The following is a 20,363-nucleotide window of genomic DNA, read 5'->3' as shown; positions in this document are numbered from 1 at the left end:
GTTGATAATGTCTGACCCTAGTCGTGACCCCACTCTCTGAGGGTGTCTCATGGGAGAAACAAACATATTTCCATTTCACACGTGACAGAAAATATATCGAGCTCCCTCCAAAAATGTATCTGCCAATCAGATTGTCTTTGAGTCATATTTTAATCCTCCTCTGAGAAATCTTTCTCTGGAAGCTTTTTTGGAGTCTGAGACTGGCGTGTGTCTAAATGGCAGGTCTCATCATGTCTTCCTGGCATCCCATAAGTCTCAGTCACCAGCCTATGAAGGGAATCTGTCCTCCGATTCCAACCCTGACTAAACCCCATCACCCTCCTTTAAATCAAATTATATTAGTCACATGTGCGCCCGAATACAACAGGACCTTACACAGTGAAATGCTTACTTACAAGCCCATAGTTAAAAAAATAAAAATAAGAATAAGAATTAAAAGAAACAAGTAATTAAAGAGCAGCAGTAAAATAACAATAGCGAGACTATATACAGGGGGTACTGGTTGGGTAGAGGTAATTGAGGTAGTATGTACATGTAGGTAGAGTTATTAAAGTGACTATATAGAGAGTAGCAGTGTTGTAAAAAGGGGAGGGGAGTTGCAAATGCCCAAATAGTCTGGATAACCTTTTTGATTAGATGTTCATGAGTCTTATGGGCTTGGGGGTAGAAGCTACAGCAGAAGCTGTTTAGAAGCCTCTTGGACCTAGGCTTGGCGCTCCGGTACCGCTTTACTTGTTGGCAGAGAACAGTCTATGACTAGCGTGGCTGGAGTCTTTGACAATTTTAGCCTTCCTCTGACACCGCCTGGTATAGAGGTCCTGGATGGCAGGAAGCTTGGCCCCAGTGATGTACTGAGCCGTATGCACTACCCTCTGTAGCCTTACGGTCGGAGGCCGGGCAGTTGCCATACCAGGCAGTGATGCAACCGGTCCAGGATGCTCTCATGGTGCAGCTGTAGAACCTTGAGGATCTCATGACCCATGCCAAATCTTTTCCAGAAGTCTCCTGAGAGAAATAGGTTTTGTCGTGCCTCTTCACGACTATCTTGGTGTGTTTGGAACATGATAGTCTCAACCTGCTCCCCCTACAGCCCCGTTGATGAGAATGGAGATGTCGTCCCTCCCTTTTTCCTCGGGTTGGGTCTCACAATCATCTCCTTCGGCTCTTGATCACATTGGAGGGAGAGGTTGTTGGGTCCTGGCACCACACGGCCACCGATTTTTTGGGACAATGGTGTTGATGTGAGCCATGACCACTCCCTTTCAAATCACTTCATGGCGACAGACTTGAGTGCAACGAGTCTAAGTTACCTCTCGTGTTCTTGGGCACAGAGACTTATGGTGGCTCTGTTTAAACATGTTGGTATTGGCGAGTCGACAAGGGGAGAGGCTGAAAATGTCAGTGAATACACTTGCAGATGGTCAGTGCATGCTCGCAGTACACTTCCTGGTAATCCATCTGGCCCTGAGACCTTGTGACCTCTTACTCACTTGAGAGAAATATGTACAGTATCCACATTTTCTTAACTTTTTCCATATTTAAGTAAGTATTCAATTATTTAATTATTCAAGTATTCAATTTTATTTTAAAAAACACAGAAATATCTTATTTACATAAGTATTTGGTGGCTCTGGCTCGAAATTGAGCTCAGGTGTATCTCTGTCTGAAGAGGAGAGGCGAGAAGGATCGGAGGACCAATGCGCAGCGTGGTAAGTGTCCTCCGATGCTTCTCGCCTCTCCTCTTCAGACGAAGAGGAGGAGGAAAACCCTTACAGAACCACCCACCACAACAGGACCAAGCAGCGTGGTAACGGGCAGCAGCAACAGCAACAGCGGCCGAAGACACAAGACTCTTGGAAGTGGGAGGAAATCCTCGACAGGAGAGGACCCTGGGCAAAGCCAGGGGAGTGTCGCCGCCCCAAGGTGCACCAGCAAAAGCAGCAGCAGAAATGTCAGGATTCCTGGACAGGGAAGATGTGTTGATGGCAAGGGTTGCTACACATGGGAGGAGATCCAGGCTGGTGGGGACGCCACCAAGGGAACAGGTGGAGGCACTGGAGGTGAGCAGAGGCAGCCTTGAGAGAGGAGCCATCGATACAAGGGAACGCGACTGGCAAGGAAGCCCGAGAGCAGCCCCAAAAAAAAGCATGGGGGGGGACTTGGGAGCTGTCGCAAGGTTGGGAGGGCTGAGTCTGAGAGGGTCGAGAGTTATTGGACAGATTGGAGGAGAGTGAACGAATGGAGATGAGGAGACACTCTGAGGAGTTGTTAACAGAATTGGAGGAGAGTGAAGAGAGAGAGCAGTTGGCGTAGTATGCAAAGCATTTGCCCGGAGGGAGCGTATTTCTACCAGTGCCGGCACCCCGCACCAGGCTGTCTCTCTGTCCCATCAATGCAGGTGCTCCCGCCTGTCCGGCTACCAGAGTTTCAGCCCCTCAGTCCAGAGGCGCCAGAGCTCCTCTGTCCAGCACGGCCAGAACCTTCCTCCTCCAGCACTGCCGGAGTCTCCCGCCTGTCCGGCGCTGCCAGAGCTTCCGCCTCAGTCTAGAGGCGCCAGAGCTCCTCTGTCCAGCTGCCAGAGCCCTCTCAAGCGCTGCCGAGTCTCCAGTCTGCGCAGCCCGCCTGAGCTATCTGGGCCTGCCCAGCCGCCCCGAGCTGTCCGTCTGCCCAGTGCCGCCTGGAGCTGTCCGTCTGTCCAGAGCTGCTAGAGTCTCCCTGTCTGTCGAGCTGCTAGAGTATCCTGTCCAGAGCTGCTAGAGTCTCCCGTCTGTCCAGCTGCGAGTCTCTCCTGTCCAGAGCTGCTAGAGTCTCCCCGTCTGTCCAGAGCTGCCAGAGTATCCCGGGCCTGTCCAGAGCTGCTAGAGTCTCCCGCCTGTCCAGAGCTGCTAGAGTTCCCGCGACATGAGTCTGTCATAAGCCGCCAGAGCCGCCAGTCAGTTGGATCTGCCAGAGCCGCCATTCAGCCAGGATCTGCCAGAGCCGCCAGTCAGCTAGATCCGCCAGAGCCGCCAGTCAGCCAGATCTTTAAAATTTAATTTCACCTTTATTAGGAAGTCAGTTAAGAACATATATTCTTATTTTCACGACGGCCTGGGTTAATCTGCCTGTTCAGGCAGAACGACAGATTTGTACCTTGTCAGCTCGGGGGTTTGAAACTCGCAACCTTCCGGTTACTAGTCCAACTTCTAACCACTAGGCGCTGCCGCCCCGATATGCCAGAGCCTCCAGTCAGCCAGGATATGCCAGAGCCGCCAGTCAACCAGAAGTTGCCAGAGCCGTCAACCAGCCTGAGCTACCCTTCAGTCCTGAGCAACCCCTCAGGCCTGAGCTACCCTTCAGTCCTGAGCTACCCTCGGTCATGAGCTATTCCTCACCACTCAAAGGACGCCAAGGAGGTGGGGACAAAGACAATGATGGAGTGAGGTCCATGTGTCCAGAGCCAGAGCCGCCACCACGGGACAGATGCCCACCCAGACCTCCCCTATAGGTTTAGGGTTGTGCATTCAGAGTCCGCACTGGGTCACGTGCTGACCATAGTTCTTGTATGTTTTCCTTGTTTTAGTGTTGGTCAGGACGTAAGCTGGGGGGCATTTTATGTCGTGTCTAGTTTGTATATTTCTTGTTTGGCCTGGATATGGTTCTCAATCAGAGGCAGGTGTTAGTCATCGTCTCGGATTGGGAAACTATATTTAGGTAGCCTGTTTTGTGTTGGGTTTTGTGGGTGGTTGTTTCCTGTCTTTGTATTCTCTGCACCAGATAGACTGTGTTGGGATGTGTGGTGGTTGTTTCCTGTCTTTATGTTCTCTGCACCAGATAGGACTGTGTTGGGGTTTGTGGGGTGGTTGTTTCCTGTCTTTATGTTCTGCACCAGTGATAGACTGTGTTGGGGCTTGTGGGTGGTTGTTTCCTGTCTTTATGTTCTCTGCACACCCCTCCTCCATCATGCTCACCGACTGGTCTGAACGGAAGGTTTTCATGAATGTGGTGTGAAAGGGGAACCGATGGGTAATCATTGTTGCAGAGCGAGAGCAGGTTCACTGACGTGTAACCCAGGGCTTCCCTGGGGCCCTGCTTCCCTCAGCAGCAACCCAGCCCTTAATCAGCTGTGGTGGATTAACACAGACACACACACACTACAATGTCCTGACAAGACACCACAATGTCCTGACAAGACACCACAATGTCCTGACAAGACAACAGAATGTCCTGACAAGACACCTCAATGTCCTGACAAGACAAGACACCTCAATGTCCTGACAAGACAAGACACCTCAATGTCCTGACAAGACAACAGAATGTCCTGACAAGACAAGACACCTCAATGTCCTGACAAGACAAGACACCTCAATGTCCTGACAAGACAAGACACCTCAATGTCCTGACAAGACAAGACACCTCAATGTCCTGACAAGACAAGACACCTCAATGTCCTGACAAGACAACACAATGTCCTGACAAGACAAGACACCTCAATGTCCTGACAAGACAAGACACCTCAATGTCCTGACAAGACAAGACACCTCAATGTCCTGACAAGACAAGACACCTCAATGTCCTGACAAGACAAGACACCTCAATGTCCTGACAAGACAAGACACCTCAATGTCCTGACAAGACAAGACACCTCAATGTCCTGACAAGACAAGACACCTCAATGTCCTGACAAGACGGCGCATGTTTTTCCAAAGCAAATCAAAAGTAAAGAAATTTAAAAGAGAACTAAACAGAAACCAGCACCGTGAGCCAATGACCTCATTGGTTAATGAAGGAGACCATTGTTCTCGGGCAGCATCGGGCCTACAGGGGTCCTGTATAAAGCTGGTGAACAATATCATCACGTTTAGCCACTTAAATCAAATCAAATCAAAATGTATTTGTCACATACACATGGTTAGCAGATGTTAATGCGAGTGTAGCGAAATGCTTGTGCTTCTAGTTCCGACAATGCAGTAATAACCAACAAGTAATCTAGCTAACAATTCCAAAACTACTACCTTATAGACACAAGTGTAAAGGGATAAAGAATATGTACATAAAGATATATGAATGAGTGATGGTACAGAGCAGCATAGGCAAGATGTCCTTGATGATCTTTATGGCCTTCCTGTGACATCGGGTGGTGTAGGTGTCCTGGAGGGCAGGTAGTTTGCCCCCGGTGATGCGTTGTGCAGACCTCACTACCCTCTAACCGTAATATAATATACTCAAATAGCAGGTACTCTTCCACTGAAATAGACCAATGAGGAAAGCACATCTAAGTAAACCTACTTATTAACAGACTGTCGTCAACTGACAGTTTTTAAGCAAATGATGAAAAAGTACCCGGCACTGTGAGGAAAAACAAATTACCTTGTTTTGGTTTAGTGAAGAAGAACCATTTAACTCTCTCTCTCTCTGCTGATGATCACATCGTCCGTTAGAATCTCCCCTACCTCCACCCCTACCTCTACCTCTCTACCTCTACCCCTAACTCTAACCCTACCTCCACCCCTAACTCTATTCCCTTGTTTTGGTTTTAGTGAAGAAGAACCATTTAACTCTCTCTCTCTGCTGATGATCACATCGTCCGTTAGAATCTCTCCCCAGCAGCCTATGGTCATATTTGACACCTTCTGCCCTTTGTTCTGGTTAACTGGAAAAAGGAGGCTCTTAATTAATGTCTCTCTCAGAAAACTGCTTGTTAATATCTGGGATCGGAGGGGGGTGAGCTGAGAAAGTCCCCCTTTGTCATTTCCTTCCCAAGTCGTCTACAGCTGCTGATCTGGAGTTACAGAGCACATAAGAAAGACACATGGGGGCTTTAGGAAAAGACTATATTGTAACTGGTATCTGTCTATGTTAATGTTGCCAGATGTAAGAGAGTTAATTAGCAGGACTGGGGGATTCCTACAGCACCAGACTCATCACCCCATACGTTCACCTTGGGCTCAGGGTCGATATCTTTATCCAGGAGACGTGTGTGTGTGTGTGTGTGTGTGTGTGTGTGTGTGTGTGTGTGTGTGTGTGTGTGTGTGTGTGTGTGTGTGTGTGTGTGTGTGTGTGTGTGTGTGTGTGTGTGTGTGTGTGTGTGTGTGTGTGTGTGTGCGTGCGTGCGTGCGTTGTCAGCACAGTGGAATTGTATACATGGTCATATGGACAAGATCTCTGAAGATATTTTCATATCGGCGAAATACATTTGAAATCTATATTTGCTGTTACCTATTAGCTACAGGCATAGGATCATAATTTGAACTATATTGTAAATCGCAAAAATAATGCAGTAGCAGGATTTGAAAGTTTAGTCCATAATGTTGCTTGGTCGGTGGTTAGGCTATTAGCTGGACAAAAGTAGGCTACATGAAAAGTGCAATATTAAACCGTGTGTTATTTGGGGTTTTCAGAGAATTGATGTAAATCACAAATCTCATCTGCGCTTCCTGCGTTGCTGGAAAATTCTCAGCAACAAAAGATTGATCAAAGTATGATCCTACATCTGTACTGTAGTTAAATTCACTTTAAGAAATGTATGGTGTCCGTATTTAGGAAAAGACACCATGTTACGGTTTTCTCCTGGTGAAAGAAGAAGTGTGGGTTATTCATAAACATCTTTAATGAAATATGAAAATACAAACAATATACAAAAACAAGAAACGTGAAAAACCAAAACAGCCCTATCTGGTGCAACAAACACAGAGACAGGAACAATCACCCACGAAATACTCAAAGAATATGGCTGCCTATATATGGTTCCCAGTCTGAGACAACGATAAACACCTGCCTCTGATTGAGAACCACTCTAGGCAACCATAAACTTACCTAGACTACTCTACTAAACATGACCCCATTAATCTACAAAACCCCTAGACAAACACATAATCACCCATGTCACACCCTGGCCTGACCAATATAATAAAGAAAACACAAAATACTAAGACCAGGGCGTGACACACCAACTCCTAGTGACTCTGACACAGCTCCCATGGACGTTTGCTTCCTAATATGGACACTGTGTACGCCAGTCCAGCGTGGAACAGCTCGGCTTTGACCACTTTAAACTAATTCCTTCTATAATATATAATAATATATGCCATTTAGCAGACGCTTTTATCCAAAGCGACTTACAGTCATGTGTGCATACATTCTACGTATGGGTGGTCCCGGGAATCGAACCCACTACCCTGGCGTTACAAGCGCCATGCTCTACCAACTGTGCTACAGAAGGACCTTCTTCTTACACTTTGTTGACTTTCTCTCTCCTCCCACGTTTTAGAGCGACTGGGTGACGTCATACAAGGTCCTTGTGAGCAACGACAGTCACACCTGGGTCACTCTGAAGAATGGATCACAAGACCTGGTGAGTAGCTAGCTGAGATCATGATCAATAGATATGATTGGGGTGGAGATCAATAGATATGATTGGGGTGGAGATCAATAGATATGATTGGGGTGGAGATCAATAGATATGATTGGGGTGGAGATCAATAGATATGATTGGGGTGGAGATCAATAGATATGATTGGGGAGGAGATCAATAGATATGATTGGGGTGGTGATCAATAGATATGATTGGGGTGCAGATCAATAGATATGATTGGGGTGGAGATCAATAGATATGATTGGGGTGGTGATCAATAGATATGATTGGGGTGGAGATCAATAGATATGATTGGGGTGGAGATCAATAGATATGATTGGGGTGGAGATCAATAGATATGATTGGGGTGGAGATCAATAGATATGATTGGGGTGGAGATCAATAGATATGATTGGGGTGGAGATCAATAGATATGATTGGGGTGGAGATCAATAGATATGATTGGGATGGAGATCAATAGATATGATTGGGGTGGAGATCAATAGATATGATTGGGGTGGAGATCAATAGATATGATTGGGGTGGAGATCAATAGATATGATTGGGGTGGAGATCAATAGATATGATTGGGGAGGAGATCAATAGATATGATTGGGATGGAGATCAATAGATATGATTGGGATGGAGATCAATAGATATGATTGGGATGGAGATCAATAGATATGATTGGGGTGAGATCAATAGATATGATTGGGGAGGAGATCAATAGATATGATTGGGGTGGAGATCAATAGATATGATTGGGGTGGAGATCAATAGATATGATTGGGGAGGAGATCAATAGATATGATTGGGGTGGAGATCAATAGATATGATTGGGGTGGAGATCAATAGATATGATTGGGGAGGAGATCAATAGATATGATTGGGGTGGAGATCAATAGATATGATTGGGGTGGAGATCAATAGATATGATTGGGGTGGAGATCAATAGATATGATTGGGGTGGAGATCAATAGATATGATTGGGGTGGAGATCAATAGATATGATTGGGGTGGTGATCAATAGATATGATTGGGGTGGTGATCAATAGATATGATTGGGGAGGAGATCAATAGATATGATTGGGGAGGAGATCAATAGATATGATTGGGGAGGAGATCAATAGATATGATTGGGGAGGAGATCAATAGATATGATTGGGGTGGAGATCAATAGATATGATTGGGGTGGTGATCAATAGATATGATTGGGGTGCAGATCAATAGATATGATTGGGGTGGTGATCAATAGATATGATTGGGGAGGAGATCAATAGATATGATTGGGGTACCAGATCAATAGATATGATTGGGGAGGAGATCAATAGATATGATTGGGGAGGAGATCAATAGATATGATTGGGGTGCAGATCAATAGATATGATTGGGGAGGAGATCAATAGATATGATTGGGGTGGTCAATAGATATGATTGGGGTGGATGATCAATAGATATGATTGGGGTGCAGATCAATAGATATGATTGGGGTGGTGATCAATAGATATGATTGGGTGGAGATCAATAGATATGATTGAGGTGGAGATCAATAGATATGATTGGATTGGAGATCAAAGGAATGATTGGGATGGAGATCAATAGATATGATTGGGGTGGTCAATAGATATGATTGGGATGGAGATCAATAGATATGATTGGGATGTGGAGATCAATAGATCTGATTGGGATGAAGATCAATAGATATGATTGGGGTATCAATGAGGCACAGTTGTTCACATAGATGTACTTTGTCAGAACATTCTTACCAGTTTGTTTCTTGGATCATATTGTATTACCATGGTCCATAGATGTATCTGTAAGAATTACCATGGTCCATAGATGTACTGTATTACCATGGTCCATAGATGTACTGTATTACCATGGTCCATAGATGTACTGTATTACCATGGTCCATAGATGTACTGTATTACCATGGTCCATAGATGTACTGTATTACCATGGTCCATAGATGTACTGTATTACCATGGTCCATAGATGTACTGTATTACCATGGTCCATAGATGTACTGTATTACCATGGTCCATAGATGTACTGTATTACCATGGTCCATAGATGTACTGTATTACCATGGTCCATAGATGTACTGTATTACCATGGTCCATAGATGTACTGTATTACCATGGTCCATAGATGTACTGTATTACCATGGTCCATAGATGTACTGTATTACCATGGTCCATAGATGTACTGTATTACCATGGTCCATAGATGTACTGTATTACCATGGTCCATAGATGTACTGTATTACCATGGTCCATAGATGTACTGTATTACCATGGTCCATAGATGTACTGTATTACCATGGTCCATAGATGTACTGTATTACCATGGTCCATAGATGTACTGTATTACCATGGTCCATAGATGTACTGTATTACCATGGTCCATAGATGTACTGTATTACCATGGTCCATAGATGTACTGTATTACCATGGTCCATAGATGTACTGTATTACCATGGTCCATAGATGTACTGTATTACCATGGTCCATAGATGTACTGTATTACCATGGTCCATAGATGTACTGTATTACCATGGTCCATAGATGTACTGTATTACCATGGTCCATAGATGTACTGTATTACCATGGTCCATAGATGTACTGTATTACCATGGTCCATAGATGTACTGTATTACCATGGTCCATAGATGTACTGTATTACCATGGTCCATAGATGTACTGTATTACCATGGTCCATAGATGTACTGTATTACCATGGTCCATAGATGTACTGTATTACCATGGTCCATAGATGTACTGTATTACCATGGTCCATAGATGTACTGTATTACCATGGTCCATGTAGATGTACTGTATTACCATGGTCCATAGATGTACTGTATTACCATGGTCCATAGATGTACTGTATTACCATGGTCCATAGATGTACTGTATTACCATGGTCCATAGATGTACTGTATTACCATGGTCCATAGATGTACTGTATTACCATGGTCCATAGATGTCCACTGTATTACCATGGTCCATAGATGTACTGTATTACCATGGTCCATAGATGTACTGTATTACCATGGTCCATAGATGTACTGTATTACCATGGTCCATAGATGTACTGTATTACCATGGTCCATAGATGTACTGTATTACCATGGTCCATAGATGTACTGTATTACCATGGTCCATAGATGTACTGTATTACCATGGTCCATAGATGTACTGTATTACCATGGTCCATAGATGTACTGTATTACCATGGTCCATAGATGTACTGTATTACCATGGTCCATAGATGTACTGTATTACCATGGTCCATAGATGTACTGTATTACCATGGTCCATAGATGTACTGTATTACCATGGTCCATAGATGTACTGTATTACCATGGTCCATAGATGTACTGTATTACCATGGTCCATAGATGTACTGTATTACCATGGTCCATAGATGTACTGTATTACCATGGTCCATAGATGTACTGTATTACCATGGTCCATAGATGTACTGTATTACCATGGTCCATAGATGTACTGTATTACCATGGTCCATAGATGTACTGTATTACCATGGTCCATAGATGTACTGTATTACCATGGTCCATAGATGTACTGTATTACCATGGTCCATAGATGTACTGTATTACCATGGTCCATAGATGTACTGTATTACCATGGTCCATAGATGTACTGTATTACCATGGTCCATAGATGTACTGTATTACCATGGTCCATAGATGTACTGTATTACCATGGTCCATAGATGTACTGTATTACCATGGTCCATAGATGTACTGTATTACCATGGTCCATAGATGTACTGTATTACCATGGTCCATAGATGTACTGTATTACCATGGTCCATAGATGTACTGTATTACCATGGTCCATAGATGTACTGTATTACCATGGTCCATAGATGTACTGTATTACCATGGTCCATAGATGTACTGTATTACCATGGTCCATAGATGTACTGTATTACCATGGTCCATAGATGTACTGTATTACCATGGTCCATAGATGTACTGTATTACCATGGTCCATAGATGTACTGTATTACCATGGTCCATAGATGTACTGTATTACCATGGTCCATAGATGTATTACCATGGTCCATAGATGTACTGTATTACCATGGTCCATAGATGTACTGTATTACCATGGTCCATAGATGTACTGTATTACCATGGTCCATAGATGTACTGTATTACCATGGTCCATAGATGTACTGTATTACCATGGTCCATAGATGTACTGTATTACCATGGTCCATAGATGTACTGTATTACCATGGTCCATAGATGTACTGTATTACCATGGTCCATAGATGTACTGTATTACCATGGTCCATAGATGTACTGTATTACCATGGTCCATAGATGTACTGTATTACCATGGTCCATAGATGTATTACCATGGTCCATAGATGTACTGTATTACCATGGTCCATAGATGTACTGTATTACCATGGTCCATAGATGTACTGTATTACCATGGTCCATAGATGTACTGTATTACCATGGTCCATAGATGTACTGTATTACCATGGTCCATAGATGTACTGTATTACCATGGTCCATAGATGTATTACCATGGTCCATAGATGTACTGTATTACCATGGTCCATAGACTGTATTACCATGGTCCATAGATGTACTGTATTACCATGGTCCATAGATGTACTGTATTACCATGGTCCATAGATGTACTGTATTACCATGGTCCATAGATGTACTGTATTACCATGGTCCATAGATGTACTGTATTACCATGGTCCATAGATGTATTACCATGGTCCATAGATGTACTGTATTACCATGGTCCATAGATGTACTGTATTACCATGGTCTATAGATGTACTGTATTACCATGGTCCATAGATGTACTGTATTACCATGGTCCATAGATGTACTGTATTACCATGGTCTATAGATGTACTGTATTACCATGGTCCATAGATGTACTGTATTACCATGGTCCATAGATGTACTGTATTACCATGGTCCATAGATGTACTATATTACCATGGTCCATAGATGTACTGTATTACCATGGTCCATAGATGTACTGTATTACCATGGTCCATAGATGTACTGTATTACCATGGTCCATAGATGTACTGTATTACCATGGTCCATAGATGTACTGTATTACCATGGTCCATAGATGTACTGTATTACCATGGTCCATAGATGTACTGTATTACCATGGTCCATAGATGTACTGTATTACCATGGTCCATAGATGTACTGTATTACCATGGTCCATAGATGTACTATATTACCATGGTCCATAGATGTACTGTATTACCATGGTCTATAGATGTACTGTATTACCATGGTCCATAGATGTACTATATTACCATGGTCTATAGATGTACTGTATTACCATGGTCTATAGATGTACTGTATTACCATGGTCTATAGATGTACTGTATTACCATGGTCCATAGATGTATTACCATGGTCCATAGATGTACTGTATTAACATGGTCCATAGATGTACTGTATTAACATGGTCCATAGATGTACTGTATTACCATGGTCCTTAGATGGTACTGTATTACCATGGTCCATAGATGTACTGTATTACCATGGTCCATAGATTGTACTGTATTACCATGGTCCATAGATTGTACTGTATTACCATGGTCCATAGATGTATTACCATGGTCCATAGATTGTACTGTACCTTATGCCAACTCCCGATCCCTAGTCTCTTATTCACTGTGTTGCTCAACATCTGCTTGTCTCAGTAGATGTTCATTGGTAACAAGGAGAAAGAGATCCCTGTGTTGAACATGTTTCCTGTGGCCGCCGTGGCTCGTTACATCAGGGTCAACCCTCGTTCCTGGTTCAACCGTGGCAGCATCTGTATGAGAGTGGAGATCCTGGGATGTCCCATGCCAGGTACATGCTATGTGTCTACTGTGTGATTCTACTAGGTAACTGCTGTGTGTACTGTGTGATTCTACTAGGTAACTGCTGTGTATACTGTGATTCTACTAGGTAACTGCTGTGTGTAACTGTGTGATTATACTAGGTAACTGCTGTGTGTACTGTGTGATTCTACTAGGTAACTGCTGTGTGTACTGTGTGATTCTACTAGGTACCTGCTGTGTGTGTACTGTGTGATTCTATCTGATAACTGCTGTGTGATTCTACTAGGTAACTGCTGTGTGTACTGTGTGATTATACTAGGTAACTGCTGTGTGTGTACTGTGTGATTCTACTAGGTACCTGCTGTGTGTGTACTGTGTGATTCTACTAGGTACCTGCTGTGTGTACTGGTATTATACTGGTAACTGTGTGTGTACTGTGTGATTCTACTAGGTAACTGCTGTGTGTACTGTGTGATTCTACTAGGTAACTGCTGTGTGTACTGTGTGATTCTACTAGGTAACTGCTGTGTGTACTGTGTGATTCTACTAGGTAACTGCTGTGTGTACTGTGATTCTACTAGGTAACTGCTGTGTGTACTGTGTGATTCTACTAGGTAACTGCTGTGTGTACTGTGTGATTCTACTAGGTAACTGCTGTGTGTACTGTGTGATTCTACTAGGTAACTGCTGTGTGTACTGTGTGATTCTACTAGGTAACTGCTGTGTGTACTGTGTGATTCTACTAGGTAACTGTGACTTCCTACTAGGTAACTGCTGTGTGAACTGCTGTGTGTGTACTGTGTGATTCTACTAGGTAACTGCTGTGTGTACTGTGTGATTCTACTAGGTAACTGCTGTGTGTACCGTGTGATTCTACTAGGTAACTGCTGTGTGTACTGTGTGATTATACTAGGTAACTGCTGTGTGTACTTCTACTAGGTAACTGCTGTGTGATGATTCTACTAGGTAACTGCTGTGTGTACTGTGTGATTCTACTGTGCTGTGTGTACTGTGATTCTACTAGGTAACTGCTGTGTGTGTACTGTGTGATTCTACTAGGTAACTGCTGTGTGTACTGGTAACTGTGTGTGTACTGTCTGATTCTACTAGGTAACTGCTGTGTGATTCTACTGGTAACTGCTGTGTCCTACTAGGTAACTGCTGTGTGTACTGTGTGATTCTACTAGGTACCTGCTGTGTGTACTGTGTGATTCTACTAGGTAACTGCTTGTGTGTACTGTGTGATTCTACTACTGCTGTGTGAGGTAACTATTGGTAACTGTGTGTACTGTGTGATTCTACTAGGTAACTGCTGTGTGTACTGTGTGATTCTATTAGGTAACTGCTGTGTGTATACTGTGTGATTCTACTAGGTAACTGCTGTGTGTACTGTGTGATTCTACTAGGTAACTGTTGTGTGTACTGTCTGATTCTACTAGGTAACTGCTGTGTGATTCTACTAGGTAACTGCTGTGTGTACTGTGTGATTCCACTAGGTAACTGCTGTGTGTATACTGTGTGATTCTACTAGGTAACTGCTGTGTGTACTGTGTGATTCTACTAGGTAACTGCTGTGTGTATACTGTGTGATTCTACTAGGTAACTGCTGTGTGTACTGTGTGATTCTACTTGGTAACTGCTGTGTGTACTGTGTGATTCTACTAGGTAACTGCTGTGTACTGTGTGATTCTACTAGGTAACTGCTGTGTGTACTGTGTGAATCTATCTGATAACTGCTGTGTGGTACTGTGTGTACTGTCTGATTCTACTAGGTAACTGCTGTGTGATTCTACTAGGTAACTGTGTGTGTACTGTGTGATTCCACTAGGTAACTGCTGTGTGTATACTGTGTGATTCTACTAGGTACCTGCTGTGTGTACTGTGTGATTCTACTGTAACTGTTGTGTGTACTGTCTGATTCTACTAGGTAACTGCTGTGTGACTTCTACTAGCTAACTGCTGTGTGTACTGTGTGATTCCACTAGGTAACTGCTGTGTGTGTACTGTGTGATTCTACTAGGTAACTGCTGTGTGTACTGTGTGATTCAGTACTTAGGTAACAGTGCTGTGTATACTACTGTGATTACCACTAGGTAACTGCTGTGTGTACTGTGTGATTCTACTAGGTACCTGCTGTGTGTACTGTGTGATTCTTACTAGGTATTAAGGTGCTGACAGTGTGTGTACTGTGATTCTATTAGGTACCCAAAACTGTTGTGTGTAACTGTGTGATTCTACTAGGTAACTGCTGTGTGTACTGTGTGATTCTACTAGGTAACTGTTGTGTGTACTGTCTGGCCATTCTACTAGGTAACTGCTGTGTGATTCTACTAGGTAACTGCTGTGTGTACTGTGTGATTCTATAGGTAACTGCTGTGTGTATACTGTGTGATACTACTAGGTACCTGCAGTGTGTGTACTGTGTGATTCTACTAGGTAACTGCTATGTGTGTAACTGTGTATGAATGGCATTCTACTAGGTAACTGCTGTGTATTAAGGTGATTCTACTCAGGTAACTGCTGTGTGTACTGTGTGATTCTACTACTCGGTAACTGCTGTGTGTACTGTGTGAATCTATCTGATAACTGCTGTGTGTACTGTGTGATTCTACTCGGTAACTGCTGTGTGTAACTGTCTGACAGGGGGGTGGTGTACCTAATAAACTGACCAGTGGCCCTCAGTGTATTAAGGTGAATGACAGTAGTAGACGGGGGTGGTACCTAATATACTGTCCAGTTACCCTCAGTGTATTAAGGTGCATGACAGTAGTAGACAAGGGGTGGTGTACCTAATATACTGTCCAGTTACCGTCAGTGTATTAAGGTGCATCACAGTAGTAGACAAGGGGGTAGTGTACCTAATATACTGTCCAGTTACCCTCAGTGTATTAAGGTGGTGCAGGGGTACAGTAGCAGACAAGGGGTGGTGTACCTAATATACTGTCCAGTTACCCTCAGTGTATTAAGGTGCATGACAGTAGCAGACAGGGAGTGGTGTACCTAACAAACCTCAGTGTATGAATGGCAGTAGTAGACAGGGGTGGTGTACCTAATAAACTGGCCAGTTACCCTCAGTGTATTAAGGTGAATGGCAGTAGTAGACAGGGGGTGGTGTACCTAATATACTGGCCAGTTACCCTCAGTGTATTAAGGTGAATGACAGTAGTAGACAGGGGGTGGTGTACCTAATATACTGGCCAGTTACCCTCAGTGTATTAAGGTGAATGACAGTAGTAGACAGGGGGTGGTGTACCCAATATACTGGCCAGTTACCCCTCAGTGTATTAAGGTGAATGACAGTAGTAGACAGGGGGTGGTGTACCCTAATATACTGGCCAGTTACCCTCAGTGTATTAAGGTGAATGACAGTAGTAGACAGGGGGTGGTGTACCTAACAAACCTCAGTGTGTGAATGGCAGTAGCAGACAGGGTGGTGTATAGATGGTACTGTATTACCATGGTCCATAGATGTATTACCACAGACATGCACTGTCAACTGTGGGACCTTATACAGACAGGTACACTTGGCAAATCATGTCAAAAATCAATTACATTTACCACAGGTGGACTCCAATCCAAGTTGTAGAATCATCTCAACGGTGATCAATGGAAACAGGATGCAGCTGAGCTCAATTTAGAGTCTCATAACAAAGGGTCTGAATACTTATGTAAATAAGGTATTTCTGTTTTTTATTTTTAATAAAATTGCAAAAAATTCTAAAACCTGTTTTCACTCTGTCATGATGGGGTATTTATTGTGTGTAGATTAATGAGGAACAATTTTAATTTAATCAATTTTCAGAATAAGGCTTTAGAGTAACAAAATGTGGAAAAAGTGACAGGGGTCTGAATGCTTTCTGAAGGCCACTATATACCTTAAAGCCACTATATACCTTAAAGCCACTATATACCTTAAAGCCACTATATACCTTAAAGCCACTATATACCTTAAAGCCACTATATACCTTAAAGCCACTATATACCTTAAAGCCACTATATACCTTAAAGCCACTATATACCTTAAAGACTAAGATAGTAAAGTGACAGGGGTCTGAATGCTTTCTGAAGGCCACTATATACCTTAAAGCCACTATATACCTTAAAGCCACTATATACCTTAAAGCCACTATATACCTTAAAGCCACTATATACCTTAAAGCCTAAGATAGTAAAGCTAAAACACTTGAGAGCTCTCAACAAGTTTGACAAACAATAAAAAAACCTTTGGGGGGGCCCCGAAAACAATATAAAAAGGTTAGGTCCTTTTCCATGGACCGAACAGTGTAGGTAGCTAGCAATGCTCAATCGACTTCGCGTCACGTAATGCACTTCCAGAACCAGGGCATGAGCATTGCCACACAACAAACTAAACCCAGTCTTTACAGGGGAATATACCACAGGAGGCTGCTGAAGGGAGGACGGCTCTTAATAATGTCTGGAACTGAGCCAATGGAACGGCATCTGACACGCGGAAACCATGGAAACCACATTTTTTAAAAATGTATTTGATACCATTCCACTCCAGTCATTTCCACATGCCTGTCCTTCCCAATTCAGGTGACACCAACCTCCATTTTGTGGTATCGTGACTGTAACCCATTGATCACTATCAGACCTATCTAGCTCTTCAGTTGACACATGTACTGTTGTCGATGTAGTGATTTGTTCAATGACTTGATATGGGATGTGTTTGTTGTCAGACTCTCAGAACTATTACCACAGACGGAACGAGATCACAACCACAGACAACCTGGACTTCAAACATCACAGCTACAAAGACATGAGGCATGTAAGTAGAGTAATGCTGGGCAGATACTACACCACAGAGTAATGCTGGGCAGATACTACACACCACAGAGTAATGCTGAGCAGATACTACACCACAGAGTAATGCTGAGCAGATACTACACCACAGAGTAATGCTGGGCAGATACTACACTACACCACAGAGTAATGCTGGGCAGATACTACACCACAGAGTAATGCTGGGCAGATACTACACCACAGAGTAATGCTGGGCAGATACTACACCACAGAGTAATGCTGGGCAGATACTATACACCACAGAGTAATGCTGGGCAGATACTACACCACAGAGCAATGCTGGGCAGATACTACACCACAGAGTAATGCTGGGCAAGACACTACACTACACAGAGTAATGCTGCTAGATACTACACCACAGAGTAATGCTGGGCAGATACTACACCACAGAGTAATGCTGGGCAGACACTACACCACAGAGTAATGCTGGGCAGATACTACACCACAGAGTAATGCTGGGCAGATACTACACCACAGAGTAATGCTGGGCAGATACTACACCACAGAGTAATGCTGAGATACTACACTACACCACAGAGTAATGCTGGGCAGATACACACCACAGAGTAATGCTGGGCAGATACTACACCACAGAGTAATGCTGGGCAGATACTACACTACAGAGTAATGCTGGGCAGAGTAATGCTGGGCAGATACTACACTACACCACAGAGTAATGCTGGGCAGATACTACACTACACCACACCACAGAGTAATGCTGGGCAGGTGATACTACACCACACCACAGAGTAATGCTGGGCAGATACTACACTACACCACAGAGTAATGCTGGGCAGATACTACTACACCACACCACAGAGTAATGCTGGGCAGACACTACAGAGTAATGCTGGGCAGATACTACACTACACCACACCAGAGTAATGCTGGGCAGATACTACACTAATGCTGAGCAGATACTACACTACACCACAGAGTAATGCTGGGCAGATACTACACTACACCACACCACAGAGTAATGCTGGGCAGATACTACACTACACCACAGAAGTAATGCTGAGCAGATACTACACTACACCACAGAGTAATGCTGAGCAGATACTACATACACCACAGAGTAATGCTGAGCAGATACTACACTACACCACAGAGTAATGCTGAGCAGATACTACACTACACCACAGAGTAATGCTGAGCAGATACTACACTACACCACAGAGTAATGCTGGGCAGATACTACTACCACAGAGTAATGCTGGGCAGATACTACACCTACACCACAGAGTAATGCTGAGCCAGACACTACACTACACCACAGAGTAATGCTGAGCAGATACTATACTACACCACAGAGTAATGCTGAGCAGATACTACACTACACCACAGAGTACTGGGCAGATACTATACTACACCACAGAGTAATGCTGGGCAGCTACACTACACCACAGAGTAATGCTGGGCAGATACTACACTACACCACAGAGTAATGCTGAGCAGATACACTACACCACAGAGGTAATGCTGGGCAGATACTACACTACACCACAGAGTAATGCTGGGCAGATACTACACTACACCACAGAGTAATGCTGAGCAGATACTACACTACACCACAGAGTAATGCTGAGATACTATACTACACCACAGAGTAATGCTGAGCAGACACTACACCACACCACAGAGTAATGCTGGGCAGATACTACACTACACCACAGAGTAATGCTGGGCAGATACAACACTACACCACAGAGTAATGCTGAGCAGATACACCACTACACCACAGAGTAATGCTGGGCAGACACTACACTACACCACAGAGTAATGCTGGGACAGACACTACACTACACCTGACAGATACTACACTACACCACAGAGTAATGCTGAGCAGACACTACACTACACCACAGAGTAATGCTGGGCAGATACTACACCACAGAGTAATGCTGGGCAGACACTACACCACAGAGTAATGCTGGGCAGATACTACACTACACCACAGAGTAATGCTGGGCAGACACTACACTACACCACAGAGTAATGCTGGGCAGATACTACACCACAGAGTAATGCTGGGCAGATACACTACACCACAGAGTAATGCTGCAGATACTACACCACAGAGTAATGCTGAGCAGATACTACACTACACCACAGAGTAATGCTGAGCAGACACTACACCACCACAGAGTAATGCTGGGCAGATACTACACTACACCACAGAGTAATGCTGGGCAGATACAACACTACACCACAGAGTAATGCTGAGCAGATACTACACTACACCACAGAGTAATGCTGAGCAGACACTACACTACACCACAGAGTAATGCTGAGCAGAAACTACACTACACCACAGAGTAATGCTGAGCAGACACTACACCAC

The 20,363-nt window shown here is 43.7% G+C and overlaps 1 pseudogene; it reads left to right on the top strand.

Moving 5' to 3' along the window:
• Positions 1-1,949: 1,949 nt before the first annotated feature.
• LOC127921869 (inactive carboxypeptidase-like protein X2) overlaps positions 1,950-20,363 on the top strand; it is a 39,497-nt pseudogene continuing 21,083 nt past the window's right edge.

This window comes from Oncorhynchus keta, unplaced genomic scaffold (genome assembly GCF_023373465.1).
Source record: "Oncorhynchus keta strain PuntledgeMale-10-30-2019 unplaced genomic scaffold, Oket_V2 Un_contig_23855_pilon_pilon, whole genome shotgun sequence".
NCBI lineage: Eukaryota > Metazoa > Chordata > Actinopteri > Salmoniformes > Salmonidae > Oncorhynchus > Oncorhynchus keta.
The sequence above is the reverse complement of the archived record's forward strand: the minus strand, read 5'-3'. Positions and strand labels throughout refer to the sequence as shown.